The 16023-nt window shown below is 35.8% G+C and overlaps 1 protein-coding gene across 1 annotated transcript in view; it reads left to right on the forward strand.

The window, feature by feature from the left end:
• Positions 1-16023, forward strand: part of sfl (N-deacetylase and N-sulfotransferase sfl) — a 117810-nt gene that overhangs the window by 8862 nt on the left and 92925 nt on the right. The window lies entirely within an intron of this gene.

Genomic DNA, 16023 nt, shown 5'->3' on the forward strand with positions numbered 1-16023 from the left:
TTGCGAGGCGCTCCGAATTGGGTTCACGACCCCACGGGATTTTACCGGCGGTAATAAGGTACAGTGTAAGGATCGTTGTAATCCGTATTATCCGCATCGATCTATCCTTATAGCTACCTTGCCAGGCATATTTTACCTACTAATCAAATGATATGAACGGATCTCAATATATGTCTGATCCCGATGACCTATACGTAACGCAGTCCGAGTGGTACGCATTATTAACGATTCATCGTGCTTTGTTCACATTCAATTAGAATTCAACATCCACGCTACGGATGTTGCGGTCTGATACATTAATTACATGATTTCACCTTAGGCTAAACCAATGGCGTATATTTAACTAGGAATTTACATCAGAAATAATTTTCAAATAAAGTCTTATCCTCTGTTTCTGTAAATAAAACTGTTAAAAGGCGAATTTTATTATTGTTATATAACTACAAACTTGCAAAATTTATAAAATAGAATAATGGACATATTTAAAATAGAATGATTTGATTATTATAAAAAGTATATATGAGGATAAAAAGACAGGAAAGATTTAATTTTATATTTTAAAATAATAAATAATTATTTTAATTAATTATTTATTACACTTTAAAATATAAAATTATATATCGAAATTAATTGAACAAAAATGTATGAAGACATAATTTCTTTGTATATTTTTGTAAAATCGATTAAAAATTAGCAAACAAATATTTAAACATTATTATCTAATATATCTATAGCTAATAATTCAGTTACTTATTTTGGAAACGATGCAATTTAGTTTCGGCATTCAATTTTTATGGGGTGTCGATGAAATGTAAACTGATTTAAATCGATTTTTAATATTTCGAAAAATAGAGTCACTATCAAAATAAATAAATAAATTTATAATTTTTAAATTTATTGTCAAGAAAACGATTCATAATTTCTATTCCAAAAATAATCTTAAAAAAAAAAAGAACTAAAATGCAAATAAATGAAAAATTTAATTTTTAAGTTTTAATAATTACTGTATAACAGTAATTTAATCAGGACTTAATTATCTGCATGTTTATTATTTTCAAGAGCCTTGCTACAAATAATGATTTCCGATAATTTCTGCTAAAGATAAATTAACTTAAAATATATTATACAATCCGTAATTAATAGAATTGGCGTACATATATTTGAGATATATTTTGTATATTATTATATTACATACAGTGACTTTTTTCCTATCTACTAGGGAGAATCATAAAATGATAATCTGGCACAAATTTATTTGTCACATTCTAAAATCTTTGAAGTGAAATTTAATTCTAAAGAATGTCAATTGAACCAGTATTGAAAAAAAGTGGCTCAATTGTCAATTTTTAAGAATGAGATTTCACTCTTTAGAGTTAGATTTCACTCCAAAGATTTTAGAGTGCATGATAGAAGAATGTCGGTTTTTTTATTCAAGCCGCATGCGTCATTCGGAATCTATCACATAGTAAGTATGCAAGCAAAGAAGTAATCATCCATTACAAATCCGATTAGTGCGTGTCATTGTGCTGTGCCGATCGTGATTAGCGTGTCATACGCCGAGCTAATTGACTCACTCGAGCTGCGTCCGCGCTTACGTGCACCGCGCTTCGCTAGTTCGATCGTCCGATCGTCAAATCCCGTCGTGAGTTATCATCGCGTTGCGCTTCCGGATTTGTGCATGATAATTGAGCGCACTCCGATTTATGCCGCGGTAAAACGACGAGTTTAATCCGCCAATAGCTGGCAGTCTGCCGTCGATATTCGTATAATGACGCGTTGTAGCGACCCATCGCTATATACGTTCATCGGCCCGAAAAGCGTAGGCGATGAACTCCTTTACCGCACCCACGGCATTATCTTAAGTTGGCACCGATATACGCATGAACTCAGTCGTGTTTGCCCGTTATGCGTTTTCCGTAAGTTTCTGTGACGCTTTCATTCACGGTTATGAATTGCGATGACACATATCATTTTTCCGCTCGTTTTTATTTTCAATGAATTTACTTTTATGTATTAAACTCGGTATTAAATGTGTGTCATAGATATGCAAATGTGTTTCTGAAATGTTGACAAGTCTATTTTTGAAAATATAGGTATGATGTTGGATATAAATAAAAATGAGGATTATACAATTGGAAAAATAAATGGAAAATTTTTTATTAATATGAAAAATAAAAAGATTTAAATTAACGCTATAGACGTATCTATCTAAGTTTATCTCGCATATCAAGTTATTAACGCTTATCCATTAGTAATTGGATATGTCTATATTTGTATAAACAGATCTAAAGCTTTGCTGAAAATAATATATTTATTTGTTCTATATTTGTATAAATGCATTGAATATTTATTTATTTATACATTGCCTTAGGTAATATTTATTATTCCAATATTTGAATTCTTCTTTTAAAAGTTTTTCACAATCAATTTATTCATGTATGGAATTATTTTAAATTTGAAATTAAAATTATTAATTGGAAACTAGAAGCTCTTGAAAATCTTGAATATTTAAAAAAACTTGTTAAAAGAGTGTTCGAGTATTTAAAATGTTTAATATTCTTAATATTATTATTTATCTGCATATAAAATAGAAGGATAAAGTAATAACAAAATTAAAAATTATGAAAGGGTTGACGAGAGTACAGCGAGATAGTGTGTGAATTAATAATCAATAAAAGATATTTGAATTTATATGCTTAATACTTCGTTCGTGCTTTCGTAAGTTTCGTCTCAACTTCGTGTCATCTTCATCGAAAAAAAATAAGGTCGCATGCTGTCAGGAAGACTGAAATTGAGTCACTCTTAAATTGCCTAAATTGGAATAAAAGTTATATTGTTCCATTGTGGTCGGAATGAGGGAACGCCAAGATGGAGCTATATGTAGATATTGTCTCCAAGTCGTGCCAGGAGCGTGATACTAACATAATTGATTTAACAGGATGAGAAAGCCACTATAGTGGCGCTGAAACAGTGTCATATTTTGAGGCAAAAAGTATAATGAAATTATAATAAATCTTATTCAAGAAAAAGTTATAAGATTTTAAAAATAGACTCTCGTTCTTTAAAGGTTCAAAATACAGACCACAAAATAAAAAAGTCCGCATGCAAGGAAAAAAAAATGATGAGATAACATAATTAGAAAGTCCTTAAAGAATATTGTCATAGTATATCGGACAAGTAAATCTATCCAAGTGTTACACTCCGATTTTGATGAGTTTTTAGTTATGTTGTTCTCCAGACAAAAATAAGCGACACGTATTTTTTTATACATGCCTATACATACTTTTAAGGGGTAAAACACCCCTTTGAAAAAAATCAGTTTTTCTCTTTCGAAGCAAATATTTTTGAAACTATAAAAGGTAGAAAAAAATTTGTGGAATGAAAATTTAATGGTTTCAAGAGTACTTTATAACTATAATAAAAAAAATTTTTTTAAATTATTTATAATAAAAATTGTTTATTTATAAAGAAAAAAAATTTTTTTTTTATAGTTGTAAAGTACTCTTGAAACCAACCATTCAATTTTCATTGTAGAAATTTTTTTCTACCTTTTATAGTTTCGAAGATATTCGCTTCGAAAGAGAAAAACCGATTTTTTTCAAAGGGGTGTTTCACTCCTTAAAAGTGCATATGGATACGTATAAAAAAATACTTGTCGCTTATTTTTGTCTGGAGAACAACATACTAAAAACTCATCAAAATCGGAGTGTAACATTTGGGTAGGTTTACTTGTGAGTCGATTGGAAGTTAAAGATAAAATGTACTTTAACAATATTCGTTAACTACAGACTTTGCTCATTACTTACCCCGCTCATCAATTCATTCACAATTTTCTATTTTCTACTTTTTCGAGCGTTTCGTATACTTTTATTATAATATAAAATATGAAAAAATATAAAAGAATATTTTTTTAAAACAAGAAATGATCACAAGATTTTCAACAACTCTTTTTCAACATTATTAAAGACCATTGAAATATTCAAGATTTTAGGAACATGTTCGAGTTTGAATAATATTCAGAACAATGAGATTTTTGTTATATATTTGAAATTATTCGTTTTAAACCCTTTACTGTAATATCTTTTTCAAAATTCACAGTACATTTAGCAAAATGAAACATAAATTGATATCAATCTTGCGCGTTTAATTTCACATTTATCATTTATTTGCTTGATTTATTTAATTATAAAGAATGTTTTGTTACGTTTCTGTATGAAATAAAAATTAAAATCGAATGAAGTGAAAACAGATTGCTTGGCATTGATGCCAATTAAACTGAGTTGTCAATCATATCATTTGTATACTTTCGTTTCATCACTCTTAAACGAGATACGATCTCGAGTCCTCTCAAAGAGTGCTCGGAGTGATAAATCAAACGAGGGGTCTCTCTTCGCCCTTGCTCGTACTTCGCAAGAAACTCCAGCCAATAAGAGAAACTCTTCGCAATATCCACACGTCACGCGGCATATAATTTTCCAATCGTCAAGCGCGCAAACTTGTTGAGGAACGCAAAAGGCTTGTTCGCGTGAGGAGCGCAAGGACACGTAATTCGAAGGCGCGCACGATGAAATATCGAGATTCTATCACGTCAGGTCGGTCCGTTTGGCCGGCCCTTCGGAGGTAACCATCTCGCGCGCGCTCGGTCGATCGCCTCTCGATCGGGAAGTAAACGAGTTCCCGGGGCAAATGCTCGCTCCGTTCGGTCAAGCAAAAGCGAGGGGAAAAAAAAGAATACGATGGTAAGGAACGGCGGGTAAGAGAGGATGGCTACGGAAAAGAGAGACCGCAGGAGGAAACACGATGGCAGCACGCATACCTGGCGTGCATCGACTACCTATACCTGCCTGTTCTGGGCTAACTCGATTGCCACGATTGCCGTAATGCGTTGTTGGTATAACACGGGAGTCGGTGTGTATTTGTCACTCTTGAGTTCATTGACCCAATTAAAGGCCGCGTTTATAGAATGGCAGCTGGCGTCGAAGCTGGCGTTTCAGTTGCGTATCATCGCAATTTTGCGGCTTCTTCGTGTTTTTTAAACTTTCCACGAAAGATCGTAAAGCTTTCTATTTTAGTAGCTCATACGTCAAAGCAAACAACAGCAGTTATGGAAACGTCCTGATAGGATTGTATAGCTGTTGTTATTTTTAGAAGCTCGTGGTACGAATATCCAACTCGGTGGTCAGACGGCATTCTTGAATTAATTATAATGTATCGAACATTTCTCGTGAGCGCGTGTATATCGATTAGTTTGTACAGAACACATTGTCCTAGTTCAGTGTCTTGTTCCATAGGGTACTCCTCTTCTATATACCATGTTTAAAACTATGAATTGTCAATAGTTTATAAACAACTATAATTGGTTGTATATTTTTATATATTATTTTTCGAATTGAGAACGATTCAGTTTTAGCATCGAATTAACTAATCTGATTTTTATTACCTTCGACGAACGATCTGAGAAAGGTTGTTGACCTATGTAGGATCTGACGATGAAAGTAACGCAGTCACTGTTTAAATTTGGAATGCGACGTTCCACCGCAGCTTCGAAATACCGCCGCATATGTATATTTTTGCTTTTCATCACACATATGTCTAAATTTGCACGTCAAAGAAATATATGTTATATATAAGTGTGTGCACTAACGCCTTGAAATAATTACACGCAGTTATAATCGTGATCACAAGTAACATTGATTATAAATAATGGAAACAGAAAATACCGTTTTATTAGATTTTTGCGAGACACGTAGATCTGCATGTAAATAGAACTGAAATATTTCCTTTGCCAGTTCAAATGGAAATATTTAATGCTCTTTCGGGAATAAACAACAACGTGCGTATTATTTGCATTGCTCATTACGCAGCTGCGCTATGTGTACAATAGAGTTGCGAACGTAATCGAAGGATGAGCCGACCGATTGAATTGCAGGAAGGGTGGTCGTCTGGGTTATAAATCATAGCTATTGTGTAATTTAATTACGTTTTCGGTAATCGGCAGCTGCAATCGATTGCGCTCAGCCGAGTGTAATTTGCAAACCTAATCGCCTGTTGCGGTCCGCGCGTAAGGTATAATACCAGTTTGTCAACTATATTACTGTGTTTGATAAAGTTCATGTTAACGTGTCCATTAATGCAAATCGCGCTTTGAAGAAACACTGTGCGATGGAAAGAGATGATGGTGTTGTTGGTAAACTCCAATTAAGGCGCGTTGTTAAAAGCTAATCTAGGCTGCGTCATTCACAACGAAGATTTTTTATGTTTTATTTGTACTCTTCTTTACGATAGAAAAGTGTATATTTTATTACCTTAACAGGAAATGCGTTAAACTTGTTAAATTGTGAAAGAAATACATCTCTCAATTACCAAACTCCTTAATCAATGAACCTATTGAAGAGCACGCAAATTTATTAAATTACCGCTCTGCGCGGATTGGCTGAACCAATCAGGCGTACATAATAAGCGGATAATGTAATCGTCTTAAAATTGATTTTCCGATTGGCCCTCTTGCCGCAGACAATAGCGGATAAAGTTTCTAAATTAAACAGTGTCACAAAATCACTATACATGATCTTTACTCTTTAAGGGGATGGAAGTTTTTTTTTAACAAAGAAACTTAAAAAAGATCGTGTTTTCTGATGATTTTCGAAGTCGTTGAATACAATTCTGATCTCAGAATTTTAAAATTCCAATTTCGACAAAATAATCTGATTATTGCGAAACTCAATTTTAAGATGTATCGCTGAGTTTGAATAGCTATTTGAGTAGCCTGGAAATGAATCGAATTTCAAAAGGCTAGTAATCTCCACTGAAAGAGGATATAATGTCACAGAGTTTATAATCAAAGTTTAAAAATCAATTTGGAAATCGGTATTAAATGTTTGTATAGCACTGATGAGCTTCAAATAAAGCGAAACTGGAAACGTGATGTTACTTCACAATTAAAAATTTCCTAAACCGAGTTTTGTGTATGTGTGCGTGTGTGTGTGTGAGATAATCAGATTATTTGTAAAAATTTCTGTCCGCTATTGAATTCACCATTTGAATTTTTTATTTTTTACTTCAAGTTCAAATAAAGCATTATCAAATTACCCCATAGTCGAGTTTCATAAAATTCGAACGAACAGTTTACAAAATAAAAGGGCGTAACCGCAAATGGGGGCAGCTAGTCCAGAAAAGGATTAATGATCGGATGCTATTCAAATACGATTCAGTTTTCACACATAATTCAATTTGGCTTGAAAAATATATTACAATCGAAAAAAAAGCTTACATACATATAGTTGCAATTTAAAATTAAATAAAAATCAAATATAATAATATATTCTATTTCGATTGTTATAAATGCAGAAATAATCCGTGCAATAATTGCATCACAATGTAATGAATCTTATATTATATTTTGCAATGCGATTTTGGGGAAAGAGCATTCAACCCGCCCGTAATGCGTCAATGAACCTTTCTGCATCCAACATGCGGAAACGTTCCTAATGTTTACCCGCTTGCCGATCAAGTCGCGCTTGGTTGCACAATATTCGCAGATAGTGCGACATGCGCGTTGCAGCGACCGATACAACGACGTGATGATACTTGGGATTGACCTGACTATGACGTGTGCGACCTGACCGCGGACGTATCTCGTCGTATCCGAAATAGCATATTGGATACGAAATTGTCATTAGTGGTGCGACAGTAAAATGATTCGCTGTAGCGTTACGCGGATGGACGGGCCTACATGAACCTATAGAGAAAGATGGAACATGCTTTGGTTTATAACCGAACTGGTCGGCCAGCCGAAAATTACTTCGATACGTATCGTCCATTGTCGGTGATATGACGTTTGTGGAATGGCAATCTAGTTCGATGTATTATATATGTTGTTCAAACTTCGATACGACAACGCGTAACGCTCGGTTATGGCGAATGAAGACTATATCGATTATAGTTCTGAGCGAGTAAACTCTATCTAAGGAATTGACAAGCGCACGGCAAATTCCAAGAGGTAAACCACTGACCAGAAATATGTGGAAAGGGTAAACTCGAATTATTGCAAACCGTACGGACAAATGGGAAAGGGAAGAGAAATGACAAAGAGCCTACAAACCGAGCGGCCGCGATAAATAAACCGCAAAATTTGATCTCTGCGCTTGTCGGAGTAAAATATCGATTCATTTCCTCCGATAACTCGTTTTCGATCGTCCGTTCACGATCAACGCGAATCTCGCGTCCATGCGATATAAAGCGGCCGCGTGCAACGGAAGGACCGTTTACGAGGAAGGATCGTTTGCGATCGCTAGTCGAATTTAACGGACGCGTTTGAATAATCTCCGCAATCTGCGTTAGTTCGCTTGCACAATGCTCAATCAGTCATTCCCTGGCTAAAATAGATCGTACGTGTAAACGGTGTATTATATCAGTTTCGTGCACGTCATTGTCAGAGAAGCCGCTTGGAGAACCATAGATGAAAAGCCGACCTAGTATCAAACTCTAATAACCGCAACATCCCTTTGTCAAGATTGGGAAACTAATTTCCGATTTTGAAAATCGATTATAGAAAATTGGTAGATTTAATCTTCTACGATTTATCTTAATTTTTGTGTACTTTTTACATATCAATTCTATATTTGAGAAGACCACTTGCTTCGAATTATACAAAGCGAAAAGTATCGTATTCAGGGCTCTTAGGAAACGAGAGGAAGCAAGTTACCTCGTAGTCATGATGCTCTATTTAGAAGTATTACGAGGCCGACAGTAGGATTACGGTTGTCGACCGTCTACGGTTAAGTAATCGGTGACATAACGATGCAATTCTCTTTCTCCGTCCCCTTTGTTCCCGGAGCTGCCAGGAGACGAGTCGGTTGCAAGCGAGAGGAATGTGCAGGAGTACATTGGACTTGAAGCAGACGCGTCGGCGACGCAGCTGCGACAACAACACGACAATACTCAACGAACTGAAACGCGCGAAGATTCCTTGATTCTCGATGTCGCTGTTCGTTTATTGGTAATCCTTGTCCATCCGCGGAACAGCGGATTTGCATCACTTACAAACTGGAAGTAGCTCGAGATCGGCACCTTTTTCTCATTTCCTCTAACCTATCCATCTGCCATTCATGACTATTGTTATTAGATTCAGCAATTACATTTATGGTCGTTCCTCTTCTCGGAGTTTGAGCGCTGTAGCAGCTTGTGCGCTAATCTAAATAATCTTATTTCACTTAATCGCTTTGCCAGAGCTGTTTATTGCGCGAGATCTGTACTTAGGCCAGGATTAAATCCGAAGTAATGCGCGACCGTCTTGATCGCTGCTTAATTAGGTTTTTGCGGTTTAACATACCACGAAGAAAAAAAATCGAATGCTGAGCTGTCAACGATTGAAAGGCTCGGTTTACTTTTTTATTTTTTTTATTTTTTTTTCTCGAAAAACAAGTGTAATCGCCTATTTTTTAGGCGCAAAATTTGATTGTTGGTTATATGCTGCTTTAACACTCTTGGAATTAGAGCAAACGTAACCGAAATCGGATTGGTTTCAATTACCAGCCTCTATGGTTTAACGCGGTTGTGGGAAATTTGTACGCGTTTGTTGAAATAACTAAACGAGCCCTTTTCGCGAATGCTCTCGCATTCAGTGGTTTATTAACTTCTCGACTATCGCATGGTTATAGAGCGAGCGATGGCGAGTCCACCTATCCGATTTCGCGGATAAGCGGACCACATTGCCCGAACCAGCATACGATAGAGTATTACTTTTAATTGAAGCGAGGTAAAATATTCAGTTACGAACGCGACTATTGGTGCCTTTTGTAACGATCGAGGAAGATTATCTCCAAATTATTCCATTGCGTTTATAGTTTATACTTCTATTTCAATGAATCAAATCTGTCGTTAATTATCTCGTAATCCATTGTTTAAAAATATTATATATTTCCTGTTCGACAAAAATTCAATATAAGTAATACGTGCACTGAGAGAAAAGTGTTTGTGATGTATTGTGACCATACATACACGCATGGTATAATTGCATGGCAAAATTATTGATGAGGTAATATATCTCGCAATAAATTATTCACAGAAGAATTTTTAGATTTTCATTAACATATAACGACTAATGTTCTTGTAAAAGATACTTATTAGAGCATCAAAAAGAAATTTTTCTCACAAGGAAAGTTTCACAACTGTCCGGAACCGACTTGATTCTTCATGAAATATGTTGTTAAACACAAAAATCTAAGAGACACATATTTTTTTATACGCCTCTTAGATTTTCGCGTTTAAAAACATATTTCATGGAGAATCAAATCGGTTCCGGACAGTTGTGAAACTTCCCTTGTCAGTATATATTAAGTTTTGTCTGCACAGCTGCTTTCGTCCTCGATTAGTACACTTAAACATTTTGATGCGTGATATACTCCTGTTGTTAAATTCAACTAGCGGACGATATTAAAATGGTTAACCTGCGGAAGCACATTACTTTACATAGTAAAAAATATTTTACCACGATGAAACCGTCGTGAGACCGCAAACGGACACCGATTGTAGCGTTATACCGGGTGAAATCGCTACGAACATTCACAAAATCGGATCGTTTCCAATTACCAGCTGGCGCCAGTTTGGTAACCACGAGAAATTTTCAGTTCTCCTGAAACGGCATGCAATTTTTCGTTGTTGATGTTCGCGGTATCGGACTTCACGCGGGCGTCGCGTTACCGCGCGTGTTGCCTTCATCCGTTGACTTCAATCAACACGGAAGTGTCGCGAAAGCCGGTCTCTGCTCCAATTGTCATTTGTCCGTCGCGCCCACGTCTATCTAACCCGATCCACGCGCGTACGTACACAACCGGTTCACGGTTAAGCGAACTGTAAATACAGTCATTAAGCGCTGTCCACGCGCACGAACCCACGCGTTCGACACACATTTGACCGAGTGCACGCGAGAAAGGAACGGCGCGGTGGATAAACGATCGATCTCTCGTCACGCTCGCCAAAGGCGAATAGGCTAGTATTGCGCGGCTTTAAGAGCTCACACTTCAAACGTATACCTAATGCGGGACATCCATCAAAGTGTTTGGTTTGAGGCGTTACGTATAATAGCATTAACAAATACATGATGTGCTCCTATTCAGGATAGACGATGACGTTACACGTTTTATCGAATATTTGTGAAAGAATCTTTTTGAGACTGCGCAAAATATCCTATCATTGAGTGAATTAGCAATGAAGTATCTACATTGCTAAATCTATAATGTCTTTAATCTAACGTGAATCGCCACTGCTCCTACTAAATATATCGTTATTTTTTATCAAAACGATAGTTATATATGACACTATATCGTGTCAATTTGACACTAGTAGTTGACAGTAGAGAGGAATAATTGTACCACATTTGTCAGAGGTACGTAACACAACAATATAAGTCATACTCTTTCTTGCAGCTGCACAAATGGATATCTGGTCCTTCATAACTTCTTTAAATATCTCTCTGTTTGTATAAAGACACTTCTTTTATATAGTTTTTCTCTTATCTGTCTTGTGTTTTCTTAATGGGATTCTATGAAGATAAATAACATTGTACAAAATAATACTAAAATAAAATCAAGTAAGTTTGGGGATAATTGTAATATTACAACTGACCCCAGGTATTGATGTTACTATTTTCCCTAATGATATTTAAAAAAAAAATATTTTAGATTTTGTGCACGCAATAAAACTTACTTGATGCATGAAAAAAGTAATTTTTGCTCCTGCACTCGTGCTCGTTCCGCGAGAATCAGCATGTAACGAACGATTCAATGCCGATCGGTCTACAGAATTTTACCATGCAACCGCATACACATATCTATTATAGTTTAAGAAATATTAACGATGTTACTATGAAACAATATAAAAATAAATAGAGTAGGCTAATGAGAGTTAGCAACGATAAACGGATGTTACTATTGTCCCGTGTTACTTTTGTTCCCGGTCTCTCCTACATAATAAATCCTATGTTCAATCGATGTCCTGATAGACCTGATACACTATGAACTTTGTAGATTACTCTATCAAAGGAATTACCATCAAAGGACGAAGGGTGCTGTTTCCGTTAGACGCCAGAGAACATCGCGCGCGCGTGCGCTAGCTTGTGGATTAACGGTCGTAAATCGTTGCCTTTCGTACATTATCGTTCGGCTATGCACATCGTGGAGGTACAGAAAAATTTGCCCTAATAACGCGGGATTTATTTATTGCTAGACCGGTGACACACGCGGCAGGCTGTGCCGGTTATCTTGACGTCGCCATAAATCTAGCCTAGTAGTAACGCTTGACACAGTTTTCACCCGAGCATCATCGGCATATATATATATATATATATATATGCTGGTCGCATAAATGCTGAATGGCTAAATATAATAATCTGTCGTAATTCACTAGATAAGTGAACCGTGAGCCTCCTTGCCGCAAGGTAATATAGTGCCATAAATTATCGCGTGTGTGCGGCCGTTGTGTACGAATTTTTATCGTTGTGGTCGGCCTCGTCGCCATCACACATACTACTGCACTTTTCACCACTCATATTTATTAATCATCAACATCACAAAACGAGAACGCAAGATTTCACCGCTGTCTTTTAAAAACGAATAGTATTTGAGTGATAAAAAAATTATAGAAAAATGTAGTAGATTCAATAATTTTCAAGAGAGAACGAATTAATGATTCGTGTACCTACTCTATTTTGGCGCGTTTAAAAACGTAACGCAACTTTCGTATTCGATTTGCAGCATAATATTATGTATATATAATGGTATGAATTGATAACATGATGCAGCAGATTCAGCAACGAATTTAGAGCATTTAAAATTCATAATACACATATTTTAATCTCTGAAAAAAATATATAACGGATCCCTGCAAAACTATTTTTCGAAACACAGCGTTTATCAAGATGTATATTGCACATGTTTTCTTCACAAGTAATTTATTACGGATTAAATAAATTTGTGCTTAATCTCCTCCTATCTAATTACGTAATATTTTATAGAATGTCATGTGAGAGGAAAAGAGGGATTAAGTCATACAATACATAATTTGTAGCTTTTATCATCTTTCTTTTACTAAGATAAAGTTTGATAGGTCAGGGACACCCGGTATTGTAAGCCTGCAGTTGCTTTTACGGGCTTCGTCGGTGCGGCACATACCAAAGTGGTACAGGTTTCGAGCGCGTGTTGCGCTCCGAATGTACGGACAATAGTTTCGCGACACGAAATGCAAATAAACGCGACAGACCCCGTTGGAAGCGTTGTCGTCCGTGTCAGCTTCATAATACGGCGGAACTTTGACTCGAGTTGTCTTTGACTCGAACGAGCGCGGATCTTGATGCTGCAGCCCGGGAGTTGGCGGAACAATTGTACCTCGGGACTCTCCTAATGCCTCGTCGAATTCGAGGCGGTAACACCTTTGTTGACGTGTTCGCTCCTCAACGAATTGGTAGTTCCTTGGATTCCCCGATAGTTCGAAAGTTCCAACTGCGCATCACGTGCATCGATCCGTGAAAAGCAGCTTCGTTTGTTTAAATGTGTGTGCTATAAAATGGACAAAAGTATTAAAGATATCGATTACGTATATTAATAAAATACCTGAGATTGCACGAAATGTTGCATGACAACGTAATAAAATTATTGATGTTATATACAATTATTCAGTCCTGCTATTTATTTCTGTTTACATTTTAATTACATCAGGGGTATGATTGCACATAACTCATCGCTCTTAATATGGATGCTACGGCAAAAAATCATATTGGTTAATACTTTTCAGGTTTCCATGGATACTTTCTGTATAAAAGCTATACGTTTCACAGATTATCTCCGTGTCCAGATCCATTATTAGAATGCCAACATTTCGTGAACATTGCAGATCACTTCATCAGGACGAAGAGTAGTCTGATACTCCATCAAGCTACTCCTCACCCTGATAAAGTAAACTGTAATGTTCACGAAACGTTGGCATTCTAATAATGGATCCAGACACGGAGATAACCCGCAAAACTTATAGCTTTTGTATAATCATTTTGATTTTTGTACAATAAAAACGAATGTAGCTTTAATGAAAAGAAGATTTGAAAATATATTTCTTTCATTCGATGAGGTATTGTTTAAAAATACAATTGCGAAATACACAATATGGATTTTCTTGTAGTGTTCCGAGCAACGGAATCTAGTAAGGATCAAATTGCATCTCAAATTGCGAAAACTATTCCTTTGTTCTTTGCGCAAAGGGAGCAGAAGCTCCCAAACGGTACAAAAGCAGCACGAACTTCGTCGTATGCCACGAACTCGTCCCTTTTATGAACGAGCGTCTGTTGCGTATTCTTCCGGAAGGAAAACTGCGAAACGACCTGAGACACGAAAAAGAGACGTAGGGTGGATTCTTTGCCTTGTCCATGAATCACCGCGTGCATTTCTTTTTTGGTTAAAATCGATGAATAATGTTGACTTTTCGTGAACAATGCTTGATGCATACCTCCGGCATAATCGCACAAGTTTATGAATATAGATTTTGTACTTGAAGAGACGTCGAAGACGGGAAATGTGATTCACTCTAACGATCGAATTATATACATATTTTAATGGCTTCGTTTCTTAACTTCGGCAATATGCGCGCACTATAATACGCTACTAGCTTGATACAGTATATTAATTTGCTAACGGTAAACCAATTTATTTTTATAATAAAGTACTTTTCGCTATTACTGTAATATTTATACATACATACGCAAGTTATTTTTAGAATGTTATTAAATCAATGTATGTATATGGTTTATTCAAGAAATATTTAGATATATTTTTAATAATAAATTCAATTAAACGCATTAGTAAGCACTCCATGCATCCAACCAAATTCACTGTATCTTTAAAATTGTTTTGCATTTTGCAGCGTAAAAGATTGCTCTTATTGTTTAACATAAAAATATTAATATTTTTTTTTAGTATATCCGATTATTTCGCGTGCTAATAAGTATGCTTAAGAATTCTGCTACTCTCTTGAGATTAAAGTGAAAGTTTTAATAGTAGAAAAACCTATATAACTTTATAAAGCTTGTATCTTAAGCTTGTAAACTTCGGTATGTTTACCGAACCGTAGCCGTTAACTCTCAGAAAGTTTCCGGATTCCGTATCGAGAAAAGATTTAGCTCTCGGGTAAGAATGCGAGATTTGTAACAACGACGTAAGTCAGGCAACCGTGGAACGTGATTCATGACGTATACCGTGACTGTACCCAACGATCGGATTAAACTTGACGCCTGGCGCACTGGCGCTGCCAATACCCTGTCGTTATACAATATCGACGTGCCACCGATAATAGCTCCAAATTTACACCCTCCTACGATGAGATATGACCCTTCAAACTGACGCATTCAAGACTTATGCAAACTCCGCTAATCAGACTGTCGGTTGATCCGTTTTTAAATAAGAATCTACATAGATTCTCAGAGAAAATAAACATGCTCTGATGGGTAGAGCGGGGCTATTTGAGCATAGGGGCAAGTTGGTCAAATGCAAATATCTAAATAACCCAAATATATAGGTATAGATACATCTATGCTTGTGTAATGTAGCACAAAGACAGAGATTACTGTGCCTTAATGCAATAATCTGTGTCAACAGCCAAATACGTGCGCTTTTTCGTTTTCGTATGTCAAAAGTAAAATTATTAGGTGAGTATTCTTTTTGGTCTACATGGTAATTAAAGCGATTAATAACAATCAAATGTATTTTTTTTTATATAATTTATTATCGTATTTTTTAACTTTAATGTTCAAGTTGCTATTTTATTTACGGTTTTTTAGTTATAAAGAAATATTTCAGTCAACATCGATATGGGACTTGTTGGGTCAGTACTTATCTCATAACTAATCTTATAAACTCAGCTGCTTAAATGAAATCTGTCTTTATCAATACTTTTTATTCTATGTTAACGATTAAACATATATTTTACGTTTAATTAATTATTATAAAGATTAAAGATTTTCTAATTTTGTTAATTAAAGCA

Source organism: Mycetomoellerius zeteki, unplaced genomic scaffold (genome assembly GCF_001594055.1).
Source record: "Mycetomoellerius zeteki isolate Tzet28-1 unplaced genomic scaffold, Tzet1.0 scaffold25, whole genome shotgun sequence".
NCBI lineage: Eukaryota > Metazoa > Arthropoda > Insecta > Hymenoptera > Formicidae > Mycetomoellerius > Mycetomoellerius zeteki.